A 15,496-nucleotide genomic window follows, 5' to 3' on the forward strand; every position below is an offset into this window, starting at 1 on the left:
TAAAGAGGGATTGTCGTTCTTTCGAAAGTTTCTTCCAGAGAAGCGTGTTGGACAAAGATTTATCACACTTCACTTTTCTCTTTTCTTGGCAACCATGTGGGATCTCAGAAGCAACACCCCAACCATTCAACTTCATGATGGAGAGCTTACAGGGGAGGTGGGCCTGTGCTAGGAAAAATGTTGAGTTTGTACCAGGATCCTTGCATTTGAGGTGTGGGCATGGATAGATAATGAGGGGCTGGGGTGAAGGTTATTGGTGATCAGGAGCGGTACTGTAGGAAGAGCATAGTCCTGCTGGGAGCAGATGAAACAGCCAAGAGAGAGTGATGGAGGAGGGTACTGAGCGAGGAGTCTGTTTTACCAGTATGTGATGTGTGTGGGGGGGAGGGTGTGGTCAGGATCAAGAGTGCTGGGATAGCATGAATCTTACTTTTGTTCTTCTAGCCTGTACAACCGATTTTTAAGGCTATTCATGCAACTGATCTCTGATTGATGCTTTTCTCTTGGACCAACGGTTTATGTTTGAAATCAGTGGCTCCAGATCTTACTGAGAATCCGAGAACTGCTGGATTTTGCAGGACTCCTCCATTTTGCCAGCCAGCAGGCAGAGAAACAGGCTGGAGAGACAGCTCATTGTATAAGGCACTTGAAATAAAGGTATGAGGACCAGAGTTAGAATTCCAAGGACCCATATAACTCCCTGGCAGGCATGGAAGCCTACCTGTAATCCCAGTACTTGAGAGGTATAGACGGGGGGCGGGGGGGGTCCCTTGATAAAGATTGCTAGCAGGACTAGCCAAACCAGGGAGTTGTGGTTTCAAGTGGGAGACCCTGCTTTAGTATATAAAGTGGAAATCAATCTAGGAAGATTTTTGCCATCAACCCCTAGCCTCTACCTCTATATTCATGCTTGTACTCATATACGTTCGCTCATGTGCCCATATGTACACACAAAGATGCATACACACACTCACACAAATGCACACAGACTGAGCTTATCACATGGACAGACAGCATGTTTCTGCTAGCTTCAACCCAACCTTTATAAGCAAAAGAATCCAGCTGCTGCATTTCCCACTCTCCTTTCTCTACCACTACCATAGCAATAGTGCCTTGGATACAATGACAGAAGTGGTCTAAAGGATGATAAGAAAAACCCTATTTTCCATGTTTTGCAGACATTTTCCTCTAGCCTTCCTTGACCTGGTTGGGAGTTTTAATCCCTCAAACTGGAACAAACAGTGTCCAGCAGTAGGCTCATCTATTCATCTCACTTCTCTCGAGGGCTTAGCCCCCTGCCTAACAGCAACTACAGCTTTCTAGTGGCAGTGGAGGCTGGAGCAGGCTTGGAGCTCTGTAGTTTGACAGACAGAGCTGGGCACCACAGCAATCTGTAACGCATCCCAGAGGTGAAGGCAGGGGCAGACCGTGATGACTCATACTATTTCCCAGAGCTCCAAGACTCCTGGCAGCTGAGCCAGCTTGGGCTGGTAAGTCCGGAGCATGACCTTCCCAGAAGGTTCATTCTGACCTCAGAAGAGTGTTCTGGGTGTTAGGCTTAGGTCTCTTAGAGCACTCCTCATTGTCAATCACCTTCCCTCTCTTTTCCCCAGAGCCTCTTGCCAGCTACCAGCTCCCCTCCTCATGGTTAACAATAGTAACTTATACTTACTGAATAGTCTACATACATATCTGATTTTTTATAGTGTTAGGAGAAGGTGGTCGATATTATCATCTCATTTTGCAGAAGAAGACCCTAAGGATGGCGATATGATTAGCCATTGATCTTAGGTATCATGGAGGGGAAATACAGAATTGAGACTCAAATTACAGTTGGTCTGCTGCCAAAACTGTGGCCTAGCCACCACAATATGGCAAAATGGGAACCTGTGCTGTGAGGGATCCTGGACAGATGGATCCTTTCGTTGGTCCTGGTGTACAGACTGTGCATCTTCCTGCCCAGCTAAGCTACATGCCCATCCTTTCTTCTAAACGCTAATTGTCATCCATTCTACTGAGGTGAAGTCATTGAGAGGCAGCTGAAAACCACAGATTCTAGAGACCTTATATCTAGCTCTGGTTCTACTATACCTTGTGTAATATGTGACTCTGGACAAGTTGCATGGTTCTTGTCTTTCTACAAAGCGGGAACATCTTGCTGATGGCTACCTTCTGCAGGGCACACTTTCTTGCAGGAGTATCCCTTCCTGTTTGGTACCTTTGCGTAGGGAATATCTTTGTGTGTGGCATGGCTTTCTATGAGGCATGCCTTCCTGTGTTGGCAACCTGTGTTTATTATTATTATTTATTATCATTATGGTGACGATAATATTGATTTTTAGGTAGGGTTGCTGCTCTGTGTGGTCTTGTCTGTCTTGCAACTCACTCTGTAGACCAGGCTGGCCTCAAACTCACAGAGATCCGCCTGCCTCTGCCTCATTAAAGGCAGGAACTACCACTACCTACTATTATTATGTTAACCCGACACAAACTGGAGCCATCTGAGAAGAGGGAACCTCAGTTGAGAAAATAGCTCCACCATGTTGGCTCATAGACAAATCTATGGGATATTTTCTTAATGATTGTTGTAGGAGGACCCAGCGCACTGTGGGTGGCGCCACCCCTAGGAAGATGTTTCTGGACTGTGCAGGAAAGGTACCTAAGCAAGCCATAGAGAGCAAGTCAGCAAGCAGCACTCTTCCATGACTTCTGCTTCAGTTCTTGCCTCCAGGTTCCTGCCTTGGGTTCCTGCCCCAGTTCCCCTTCATAATGGATAGAACCTGTAAGTGGACACAAACTCTTTCTTCCCCCAAGTTGTCTTTGGTCATGGTCTTTATCAAAACAATAGAGAGAAAATGGAGACATCTTTCTATGGGCTATATGTTCCCTTGGGGTATACCTTCCTGTGAGGTATAGCCTTCTGTACTATATACCTTCCCTAGTGGAAAGCATCTTGGACCAGGAGACAGATATTGGAATTCTCTTTTCAGGAATGACACCTGACAACAGCCTTGCTCAAGCATCACCACTAACCTCCCTAAGCTTGAATGCCTTTACCTGTAAGGTGGGTCTTCTAATCCTCTGGAGTATCGGGGTTTTATTAGAAACAAGGAAGATAGCAGTGCTTTAAAGGCAGGAAAGATCTGTACTACAGCGAAGATGGGAAATGATGATCCCTTGGGCCTGCCCATCCCCTGTGGAGTCATTACTCAAAGCATCCCTGTGAGGACATTGTGGAGAAGACCAAGGAAAGGAGGCTAGGTCAGACAGTGGAAGTGGACAGGAGCCATGCACACTTCTGAATGGGTGGAGCCCATCACGGCTTTGACAATGTTTGGGGTTTCACCAGTGTTTTCCCCAGACAGGCCTACAACGACAGAGGGAGGGCTTAGTTCCAGCAAATGCCTGTTTTAGGGTGCTACTGGATCATAGGAGTCATACGGACTTTGTGCTGTATTAAGACAATGCATTGGAGAAAGGGTTGTGGATGGTTCCTACGGTAGGACAAGAACTAAGCTAGGGGATGGTGTGTGGGTGGAGCTGCTTTTTAAGACACTGTTGTCTTACAAGAGTCACGTGTCTATCTTTGTGGTCCTGTATCATGTGGACAGACATCTACATTATCCTTTCAATCTTCTGGGACACCCATTGTGGTGGCACATGCCTTTAATCTTAACACTTGGGAGGCAGAGGGAGAAAGATCTCTATAAGTGAGAGGCCAACCTGGTCTACATATCGAGCTCCAAGCCAGCTAGAGCTGCACGGTGAGACCTTGTCTCAAAAAATATCTGGGATAAGTGATTCCAAATTTGTCCTAGGTAAGCCAAACAAGCATTGGTAAGTTTAATATTCTGAAAGCGTGGGTCCTCATCTCTCCTAACAGCCTCAGAAAATGTGTCTTAAATTCTAATGAATGAAAGAGTAAAACTTGTCAGCCCCCTTCTGAGGATCTGGTTCTTTTTCATAGAGTTTGTTCTGAAATCTATTAATGCCCAAAGCTGTGAAGGGACAAAATACTGCTTGAATTAAAACTTAATAACAGCCTAATTTTGCTTCAAGTTGAGCAAGACACACAGTCCTTGGATCAAAATGCAGTAGCTGAATTTTCCTATGAGGAAGAGAAGACGGCCGGAAGACGCCTGTAGCAGATACTTTCTATTGTTGTGATAGGACACCATGACCAAGAGCAGCTATGGCAGAAAGACTTTATTGTGGCTATGGTTCCAGAGGTTCATAATGGTGATTCACAATGGTGGTGGTTGGGAAGCATGACAATAGGTTACCGAAGTAGCAAGCTGAGAAATTCCATCTTTAACCACACCCACAGAGAGGGTGAACTGGAAGTGGAGAGAGGCCATATACTCTTAAAACCAGCTCCCAGTGACTAACTTCCTCAATCTAGGCCACACCTCCTAAAGGTTCCATAACCTCCCAAAACGGTGCCACCACCTGGGGAAGGACCATGTGTTCAAATACCTGAACTGATGGGGAGATATTTCTCATTTAAACCACTGTAACACACACACACACACACACACACACACACACACACACACACACACTAAATTCCATTGTAGGAAAGGAACCCTGAGTATATGGGACCCCTCATTATCTTCCAGATTTGTTTGCTATACAAACATTCGTATAAGGTGATCTGGAGAAGTCACTCAACACTTTGCCTGTAAGACACATTAAAATCCTAAGAGAGAAGAGTCTCTCAATGCTGTTCTGTTTTGTGTGTTTCTTTACTTTTATCCCTAGGTTCTATTTCCTGGCCCCATCATATGTCAGTAGTTATCTCTGAGGTCTAAGGCTTTTGTCCCTTCCTGTCCTGCCTTCTGGGTAGCACCATTCAGACATCTAACCTCTAGAGGCCTTCCTGGGGACATTCATGAAAGAAGTTTGCCTTCTTCTTTGAGGGTCCTCAAGGAAACAGCACCTGGATGTACCTGGTCTCATCTCCAATCCTAGAAGCATGAAGACAAATTGCATGCAATTTAGAAGCAAGTAACTTAGGTGATTAGGAATGATGTCAGGGGAAAGAACTGCACATGCAAATGTCTACTTGGGTTACAGAGAAGCAGCTGAAGGAGGGGACTGTGGGACGCATCCCTCATTTTTGAATGCCAGGCATAGTGAGCCTTTCTTGATACCTCTGGCTGTTCTCTCCTGACGTGGCCTCCCTCTGCATCAGTGTGTCAGTTACTTTTCTCATCACAATGACCAAAATACCCGTCAGAAACCACTTAAAGGAAGGGGGGTTCTTTAAGCTTATAGTTCAGAGGGTACCATTTATTATAGTTGGCAGTGACATGGTGGCTAGAGTGGTTTGGTACATGGTGATGGAAACCTGTGGTGTAGGTTTTCATATGGGGCCAATCAGGGAGCAGAGAGTTGAGCCAAAGTCAGGGCCAAGCTATAACCCTCCCCTCCCCAAGTCTCCTTGCAGTGGCCTTTATATGCAACTAGGTGCTATTTCCTAAGAGTTCCACACCTTCCAAAATAGCGCTAACTGGCTGGGGACCAAGTGTTTGGATACATAAGTCCATGGGAGGGTGCCATTTTATATTTAAACTGTAACAGATTCTTGTCTTTTGAAACTGGATGAAAATGATTACTGTTGTTGCTGGAGATTAAAGACATACTGTTATTAATAATTGCCTAGCCTTGTGCCTGTTACATTGGAAGAGCTCAGGCAATTCAATAAATGAGGACCAAAAATAACCTTAGCCTCATTTTCAGGGTCTCAATCCATAGAAGATGAAAGTGAAGGTCTGTGGGGCAAATGGGTGACCCATGACAGAGGGTTCATCACAGAGGGAGCAATGCTAGCTCGATGTTCATTGGAATCTGGGTCTCTTGAGCACCAAGCTGGCACAGGAAATTTCTAGAACAGAATTTTTCCAGAATAATTAAGATATAAAAAGTCTGGAGAGATGACTCAGTAGTTAAGAGCATGTACTACTTTTGCAGAGGTCATGAATGTCAGTTTATCATGCTTTCATTGTTAATGTCCATGCCATAAGAAAGAAGAATGGAAGCCTTTCAGATTCCAGGTTCTTCCATGTTCCTTAAAAAAAAGCAAGTGCATTGATAGCAGCTTTGCTGGCATGAAATGGAATGTAGGCTTTTGTAGCGCAGGCCTTCCGAGGTTCTTCTAACTCACTTCAAATGTTGACATCAATGTATATGGATTTGTTATTCTAGGGGCTCAGGAAAGGCAGTCATAAATTCCTTATTTCCTAAACTTCTCATTAGTTATCTCTAGGTTTATGTGAAGAGAACTTATTACAACTTCCCACAAGTAAATTAAGCTCCCTCTCATAATCCTGCTTAAGGATGCCAATGCTCTTTACTTCTAAGGAATCTCACAAGGCATTTTTTCAATCAACATCTATTGAGTCAATAATGATTATATCTCTACCTTCTATTAATCAAAATCAACTGCCAGTCAGAGCTTTTGATCAGTCTCTGACCATTGCTTTTTCACTGAGTTGAAACCATTCTGGGCTATAAATCAAAAACATGATGTTTTCATATAACTAAGCAAATTTATTTCCAATGAACTATTTATGTTGTGTTTTTGGAAATATTGAGAGTTGCCCAAAGATTCTCATTCCAGCTGCCAAGAAGCACTAGAAACCATTAGGCACAAGATCAAGAAGCTAGAAGATGAGCTATGATGATGGCTTAGTTGGTAAAGCACTTGCCATGCAAGTTTGAGGACCTGAATTCTCTTTCCAAATAAAGAGCCAAGTGGAAGTATGGTGGTGTGAGTTTGTAATTCTAATACTGGAGACAGAGACCGTCAGGTCCCTGGGAACTACTGGCCAGCCAGCCTACTCAGGTCAGGGAGAGACCCTTTCCAAAAGCAAAAACTTAGATGGACAACTCCCGAGGAATACCAGCCAAAGCTGACCTATACCTCCATATACACATGAACATAGATGTCTACACACCAACACAGACATGTACTCACATGTACATACACTCACATGTACATGTAGATAGAGGAAGATGGTGAAGACAAAACAGTAGTAACATCTAGAAGGGACCTTACGAATAATATAGTTCAACCTCTGCCTTCAAAGGAACTGAGGTTTGAGAAACTTGTCTAAAAACATTAGCTGAGGTCTCAAAGAGTTGGCTTCCAGACCTGTTGACAGAGAATGAGTGTGGCACAGGGAAAGACCTTATGGCCATTACTGGGCTACCCTGGTGAATTCCTTCTTATTGAGAGCCTGGTGACAACCAATTGTATTTCTTTATGTTACGGTTTGATATGAAATGACCCCCTACAGATTTGTATATTGAATGTCTGGTGCCCAGGTGATGGCACCATCTGGGGCCCGGTTCTGGAAAGTTTAGGAGGTGGAATGGTAGCCGGAGGAAGCAGGTCATGAGGGTAGACCCTGGGAGGGATCTTGTCCCTGGCCCCTTCCTCTCCTGCACTGTTTGTTTCCTGGCTACCACATTTCAAAAAAGTGCACATCACTGCAATATTCAGCCTGCCCCAGGCCCCAAGTAGTACAGTCAACCAACCACAGAAGGAGCCCTCAGAATCTGCCAGCCAACTACAGAAGGGGTTCTCAGAATCTGCCAGCTAACCACAGAAGGGGCCCTCAGAATCTGCCAGTCAACCATAGAAGGAGCCCTTGGAATCCACCAGCCAACCACAGAAGAGGCCCTCAGAATCCACCAGTCAACCACAGAAGAGGCCCTCAGAATCCACCAGTCAACCACAGAAGAGGCTCTCAGAATCCACCAGTCAACCACAGAAGGGGCCCTCAGAATCCACCAGTCAACCACAGAAGGAGACCTCAGAATCTGCCAGCCAACCACAGAAGGAGCCCTTGGAATCTGCCAGCCAACCACAGAAGGAGCCCTTGGAATATGCCAGCCAACCACAGAAGGGTCCCTCAGAATCCTCCAGCCAACCACAGAAGAAGCCCTCAGAATCCACCAGCCAACCACAGAAGGAGCCCTTGGAATCCACCAGCCAACCACAGAAGGGGCCCTCAGAATCCATGAGTCAAAATAAATATTTTTTCTTTAAGTTGGTTTTGCAGGTATTTTGATCACAGTGATGAGACTCACTCTTGACAGATGACTTCTGTCAAGAGTCTGACATTCAAAAGAGACATAGGCTCTGACATTTTAAGGTTAGGCTGGGCCATGGGAGGAGTTCATGTTCTCCTGAGGCCGAGTGCTGGAGTCACACTCTCCTGCTTTCTTGTCACATGTCTTAGACTTCCAGATTTCTTCAGTTTCCCTATATAGTTCAATGTCTTTCCAATGAATCATTCCTAAAATAAATAAATCCAATTTAGAGCTGATATTTGATGCTAGCTACAAAAAAAAACAAAAACAAAAACAAACAAACAAAAAAAACACCCTTCACTAAAAGGAGGTATGGGATTTATAAGGAAAGCTTTTGCCATGAGAAGCCAGACCTTGGGACTTTCAATTTAATGTTCTCTGTAGCACAACATGTGCCTCAGAAATATACATATAAGTCCTTGATATAAGTCATGGTTTGAGCAGCACAATAATTATTAGACAATGGAAGTTCTAGGGGAGAAATCAATCTTTTGTGAGTGTCATTGAAAAATCATTTTTAAAATTTTGAGCTAGAGAAAACAGAACCACAATATACCTAAATTCTCTATTATATTAAATTAGAATAATGAATCCAGTTGACTTTAAAATGTGGTCTTATAACACAATTTCCAAGGTAGATTGCCAAAACATCAATATACAAAATAGACCTTCTGTAGATGTTGAAACCACTTTTGCTGATACATTTAATAATACCACTTGGTTTTCCTGGGAGTCCTTAGTGGGCTCAAATGAATGTGCATCTCTAGACAAAAGAATACATATTTCTTCAAGACTGTAAGGGGAACAATGCGGGGTTTACGTGGTATGAATTATTTTATCCGTCGAGACATTCCATGCAATTTCTTGCCTTCCCTGGAGAGAAGGAAGTGTAGGAGTTGAGGAATGTTTGTATATGAGTCCATTCCTGTAGCAAGGTACTTGAGTTTATACATTTCAAACAGAGGAAATGTTTATTTTATCTCAGAGTGCTGGAGGTTTCAGTCCATGCTTGGTTAGCCTGGTTGATTTCGGGCTTGTGAGCCTATCCATTGTAGCAGGACCATGCTACTCACCTTGTGGTTACTGGTGAGCAAATGGAGAGAAAGAGGAAAGGACCTGTGACTGGAAACTTTTTAACTAGGTCCTGTTTTTCAGATATTCTTTTACCTCTCAACAAAGTTGTAGTTTGGGGACCAAGCTTCCACCACGGGGACATTTACAAGGCGCACATTCAAGCCATGGCAGTAGGCTAGAGTTAACCCCAGGTATGTGTTGCTATCCAAGTTACATCTTAGCTTTCCAAGAATATTTTGGACAAAAGGAAAATGATAGCTTGGTTTATGTGTTGTCGTTATAACTTGTAGTGTCTTGTACATAAAGGGGTGTTAATAAATGCTAGAGAAAGAAGAATGAATTGGAAGAAAGGAAGAAGAAAGGACTAAGGAAGAAAACACTATTGGAATGCACAGTGTCCATGGGCAGTTTATTTTGAAATTGTCTTATCAGGTCCTTGGGACACAAGTCCCACAAACTCCCGTGGCTGGCTGGGAGACTTGTAATCATCTTAGTTAGAATGAGAGGTGGGGAATTCATCAGCATAGAGAGACAGAGAAGGGGAGTTGGGAAGGAAAAAGGAGAAACTGAAAGAAATTAGAAGTGGGAGGAAGCAGGTAGGGTTGAGCAGATGAGCATGGTAGGGAACTCAGAGTCCTTGGCCCCCAACCCTACTGGCATCCCCATCTTGCTCACAGTGCCTGCTCTTCTCTTCCATCTCAGAACTTTCCGGAGGAACTTTCGTAGCTAAGTAACACACCAGCTTCCTTTCAATGTGTTATCAGGACATTTGTGTCTTAGTAGATTTTTTTTCTATAGGAATGACTTTGTAATGATGGGATTTCTACCACCAGCCAGCGATTGGCAAAGTTTTGCTTGGTTCTGGAAATGAATCTTGCTTAATGCCTCTCACCGGTCCCTCCCTGCTTCCCCCTCTCTCCTTCCTGACTCACCCTCCTCCTCCATGCACCTTGTCTTCCATCTGTTCCCTTTTCTCTACACTCACTATTTGACTAGTAAGCCAAGAATTAAAGAATTACACACACACACACACACACACACACATGCACAGGCACATTTATGTATATACATACGTGAACACACACTTATACACAAGGGAAGAAGATAATTGTACCCTCTATTCAGAAAGAAATGTCTAATATTTTTGCAGAATGTAAGGAGTTTTCTAGAAGCTGTCTGTGTCTGCTCCTGGGACAAGCAACAAGTGGAGTGGGCTTATGACCCAGAGTGTCCTATCCTCTCTCCATGGGTGTTTATCATGAATACAAGTATCGAGAGTCAACCCATGGCATGATTAGGTTAAATGGCTAAAGAAAGAACTGTGGAGGCAGACAGAGGCAGACAGGGTAAAAATAAGGTGAAGATGGAGCCGTCTGACCACAGCAGTGAGATGGCCCTTCCCAGCTATCTGCCTGGGGCACCATTGCTTGCAGAGTTTGATGTGACGTTCTTGAATTTCTGGCCTGGCAGGATGGATCAGCAGGTTAAAGTACTTACCACCAAACCTGATCCCCAGGACCAACATGGTAGAAGGAGAGAACTGGGCCGGGCGGTGGTGGAGCACGCCTTTAATCCCAGCACTCGGGAGGCAGAGACAGGCGGATCTCTGTGAGTTCGAGACCAGCCTGGTCTACAAGAGCTAGTTCCAGGACAGGCTCCAAAACCACAGAGAAACCCTGTCTCAAAAAACCAAAAAAAAAAAAAAAAAAAAAAGAAGGAGAGAACTGACCTCTATAGACTGCCTTCTGGCCTCCATGTATGTGTCATAGCGCACGCGCGCACACACACATACACACACATATGCACACTGCACACAAACTTTTTTTTTTTAGATGCTCAGCGATCTCCTGCAGGAGTTGTATTTAGCTTTTGTGAGACTAGATTAGTTCCTCAGGCTGGGCCACCCCTTGTGTGTTAGGCCTCTTCTGTACATGCCTAGTTCCTTCCATGCTTCTCTACCATGTTATAATGCAGCCAGGGAGCCTGCTGACGCTGAACAGATAGTGCCACTTGACCATGGCCTTCCAGCTAAGGAAACCTTTCTCCTTCAAAATACCAACCCCAGCCTTTAGATTCCAATGAGACCTGGAATCTAACTTTCTCAACATGAGCTGTTGCCTCTATCCCGAAGCACCTCAGTTTCCCTTCTAAATGAAAATTCTGTAATCAACATGCCCTCTATTTTGTTTGGCCTTATCAACTATGCCATTTAAACAATCTGAATGCATGCCTTGATAATATTGTCAATTACTCTGGTAATGGACTTTTGGATTCAGCATATCAAATGTCAAGTTTATAAATACCAAGGTTCTATCCACTGTGTGGTACTGAGTTCCAGAGAGAGGCAGTTTGGCAGCGTTCCCTCTTGGCTCTGGTCCCTTGTAAAACTCTGAGCAATCTGTTTTGAGATACAAAGAATGAAGTTCTCTACAGATGTGTCTCTTTGAAATATTCCTGTTTTTGGTGAATGCTCTCAAGGTACACCATGGAGGTTGTTCAACCAGCTGCCAGTGGTTTCTGCCCTCCGAGGACAGATACTGCCACAGCCTGTGCTTTGGCTGGAGCGAAGTGAAAGGCTGGTGTTGGGATCTTAGCAGGTGGTGAGGCTGAGAGTAGGAACCCCGCCTTGATACTGATAAGTCAGAAAAGACAATAACGTCTGCTAAATTGAGAGCACACTGTGCAGAGATCTTGGGTCACTGGACATGTGGACAGAGGACTGGGAAACATAGCATCCAAGGGCACCAACACACTTCCTTTCTGGTTTGTTTCTTAGAAGCATGTCAGACAGGATCAATATCATTCAGAGAAGGAAGGGGAGATCAATTGTTTTTCATATTTATTGATCTTATTCAATGCATGACTGAGGTAATGGGATGGGAGGAGAGCAGAGGAGAAAGGGTAGTCCTCAGAAGGTGGGTGAGTGAGTAACCATCTATTGGAGCAGTGGGAAGGCCAGGGAGGTTGCTGGCCACAGCCTGCTCTGACTCCCTTCAAGAATGGGGGAGGGGTGGAGACTCATGTGCTTCTGGGGTTGGGGGAAACACCCACCCCAATAGGCATCTTTCTGTGCTGGGAGCTGGAGTCTTATTCAAATACAGCAGAATTTTTATTCCACCCTGTTTTATTATAGTTTAGAATATAATACATGTCTAATTTCAGAAAAGATGGCTTACAAAGGAGTAATATAGTAGAAAAATTAATTCCATTTATGTTGCAACCGTTCCAGTCTTTTTTCTACATATGATTTATGTAAGTTTACTGGAACTTACATGTATGATATCACATCTTGTTTTTCTTGCTTAATAATAGAATATGCTGGGCAGTGGTGATGCATGCCTTTAAACCCAGCACTCAGGAGGCAGAGGCAGGCAAATCTCTGTGAGTTTGAGGTCAGCCTGGTCTACAAGAGCTAGTTCTAGGACAGGCTCCAAAGCTACAGAGAAACCCTGTCTCGAAAAAAAAAATAGTAAAATAAATTTTCCATGTTATTTAAATATATCTTCATAATATTCCTTAAATAAGACTTTTTAAAATATAGAATAACCATTACAGAAAATTTGAAAAATACAAGAAGAATAGAAGAGGAAGTAAAATTAATCAAAATGTTGCCACCCAGAAATGACTTCTATTGATATTTTAATGCTTCATTTGGAAGGTTTTTATATAGCTGTATATCTAGTCTATGAACCTCGATGGCATCATCAGTCTTGATTTTCACTTATGCTTGAAATAATCTGCAAAAATATAATTTATATACTATTTGATCTTATCTACCCAGCAGTCTTTCACTATCACTGAATTATGAAGAACACAGTCATGGCTTTGTTTGTATTTGTTTTTAACCTCTTGGGAAATGGGAAAGAATAATATTCTGGACAGCCCAATCTCAAGGGCTTAGGAGACACATCCAGTTCACAGCTGTCGTCTTGACAGGATGGTGTGGAACATTCCCACTGTCATGGGAAGTCCTTTAGCACAAGGCTGTTCCATGTCCTTCATGTCTAGTTTGCTTCAGTATGGCTTAGTTTCTTTTCCTGTTGCTGGGGTCAAAAGTACACTAACCAAAGAAATTTCATGGAGAGGGGATCTTTTTCAGCTCATAGCTGAAGAGTGTAGGACAGCATGGCAGAGAAGTCAGGGTGGTGTGGGAGGTCCTTCTGTCTATGTGTTGCTTTTATTGGTTAATGAATAAAGAAACTACTTTGGCCTATAGCAGAGCTATAGGGGAACAGAGCTAGGTGGGAAAAACTAAACAGAATGCTGGGAGGAAGAAGGCAGAGTTGGAGAGATGCCATGGAGCCGCCACCAGAGTCAGACATGCCGAAACTTTGCCGGAAAGTCACTGTCATGTGGCGATACATAGATTAATAGAAATGAGTTAAATTAAGATGTAAGAGTTAACCAATAAGAACTTAGAGCTAACGGGCCAAGCAGTGATTTAATTAATACAGTTTCTGTATGATTATTTCAGGTCTAAGCTAGCTGGGAAGCTGGGAACCAACAAGCAGCTCCCTTCTCCTACAACAGGGTGGTGGCAACTTGAAGCAGGTGGTTGCATTACATCTACAACCCGGAACCAGGAATGGAAGAACGCATGCTGTTACTCTGACTCCTCTCCCAACTTTCAGAGTCCAGGACCAGAGCCAGGGAAAGGTGCCCCCCACAGTGAGCAGTTTTTTATTACCCCAGTTTAACACAGTGAAGATAACCCTTACACTTACGCCCAGAGGCCCACCACCCAGGTGACTCTTGAGTCTATGACTCTGGTAATTAATGCTATTAAGATATGCTTTGGGACTCCTCTTGCCAGAAGCACTTCTGGAAGTTTCTGTCTCCTGTTGTAACCCTCAAATACTTCTTAGGAAGAAGAAGCTTTCAGCCTCTCTTTAGCCTGGTTCAGAACTAGTCAAAGTCAGAGTTCGGGCAGGTCTTCCCTCAGCTTGCAGGAGGGTAAACATTCTCTGTATTTTAGCAGTGTTGACAGTAGGGAGAGGCTATGAGCTCCCACTCCCCTGATTTGAGGGCAGGCTTGCTATTATCCCACCCAGACAGTCAGGAACACAGAGGCCTGGAGTGCAGAGGGAGACAAGATATTAATTGCATAAGCACAGCAGAACATTGAGAAGGAAAGGGCCTGGAACACACACCCCATGCCAAAGGCAGTTTAAAAAATTAAGCGCAGCTTCAGTTCACTTAGTTCATATTTCAGCATCCAAGTTCCAACTGTCATGTTATAAGCAGATGACCTCCCTGGGCCTTAATGTCCATGGGGAACATTTCAGTGGCCAAAGAAATTATTGCTAAAGTTATGTGTTTGGCATGATGATTCTGGACCCCAGTGGAGATTGTATTAAAGAATCCTCATCCTTGTCCACCGCCTCTTCTCAGTTGATACTAGAACAGAAAAAGATGAAAATGGAGATTTTTCTTCCAGAGAAGAGTGGGATGGGGGAGGGACCTCATACCTCCAAGCTCCGGGTCAACTCCTAGACTTCTACTTCTACAAGAGCAAAAGATGAGCTTCCTTTGCCCCACGACCAAACTCCAGGGTAGACACAGGACCTATCTTCCTTACCACCACTATGCATCCTGCCTTATTCAACCTCAGTGTGCTCTCAAAAGGCGAATGTATCTTAGGAAAGATAGTGAGATTTGGGACCAGAGATGGTGTTTCTTTATAGTCGTTCTTAATAATATTAATTTTTGTTAAATGCCATTTAACACAGACACACACACACACACATAATATGAGATAGCTGTGTAATAAAGCAGGGTGATAAAGCACACACTGGTATAATCTGCCACCCCGACTAAGAGCCAAAATTTACCAACATGGCAGATGCCGTTTGCATTGCTCACTCAATTCTTTGTGGATTCTGCCGTTCCACAGAGAAGCATTATTGGACTGGGGCTGTAGCCTAGTGAGGGTAAAGCCCTGGGTTTGATTCTTTTCACTGAAGAATAGAAGATAGCCACTGTTTCGTATTTACCATTCCCTGGACTTTGAAAGTATAATTTCATTTCTCTTTCCGTGAAGCCTTACACCGCATGCTGCTCCATTCTTCTTGCTTTTGAGCACAAGACAAAAGACATATGGATGATAATTTTTGAGGCTTGCTTTTTATTCCACATATGGTTCCAGGATTGTCCTTGTGGCTGTGAGTAGCAGTATTACATTCATTTTTCACTATCTAATATTCTGTTGTGCGGGCTATAGTGGGATTTATGCATTTGCATTTCCTGTCGGAGGAGAGTTGGCTTTGCGATCACTGTGACTAGGAGCATCCTTCCTGTCCTGTATGCTTGAATCTCGCTGGGA

This window comes from Chionomys nivalis, chromosome 1 (genome assembly GCF_950005125.1).
Source record: "Chionomys nivalis chromosome 1, mChiNiv1.1, whole genome shotgun sequence".
NCBI classification, from domain to species: Eukaryota; Metazoa; Chordata; class Mammalia; order Rodentia; family Cricetidae; genus Chionomys; species Chionomys nivalis.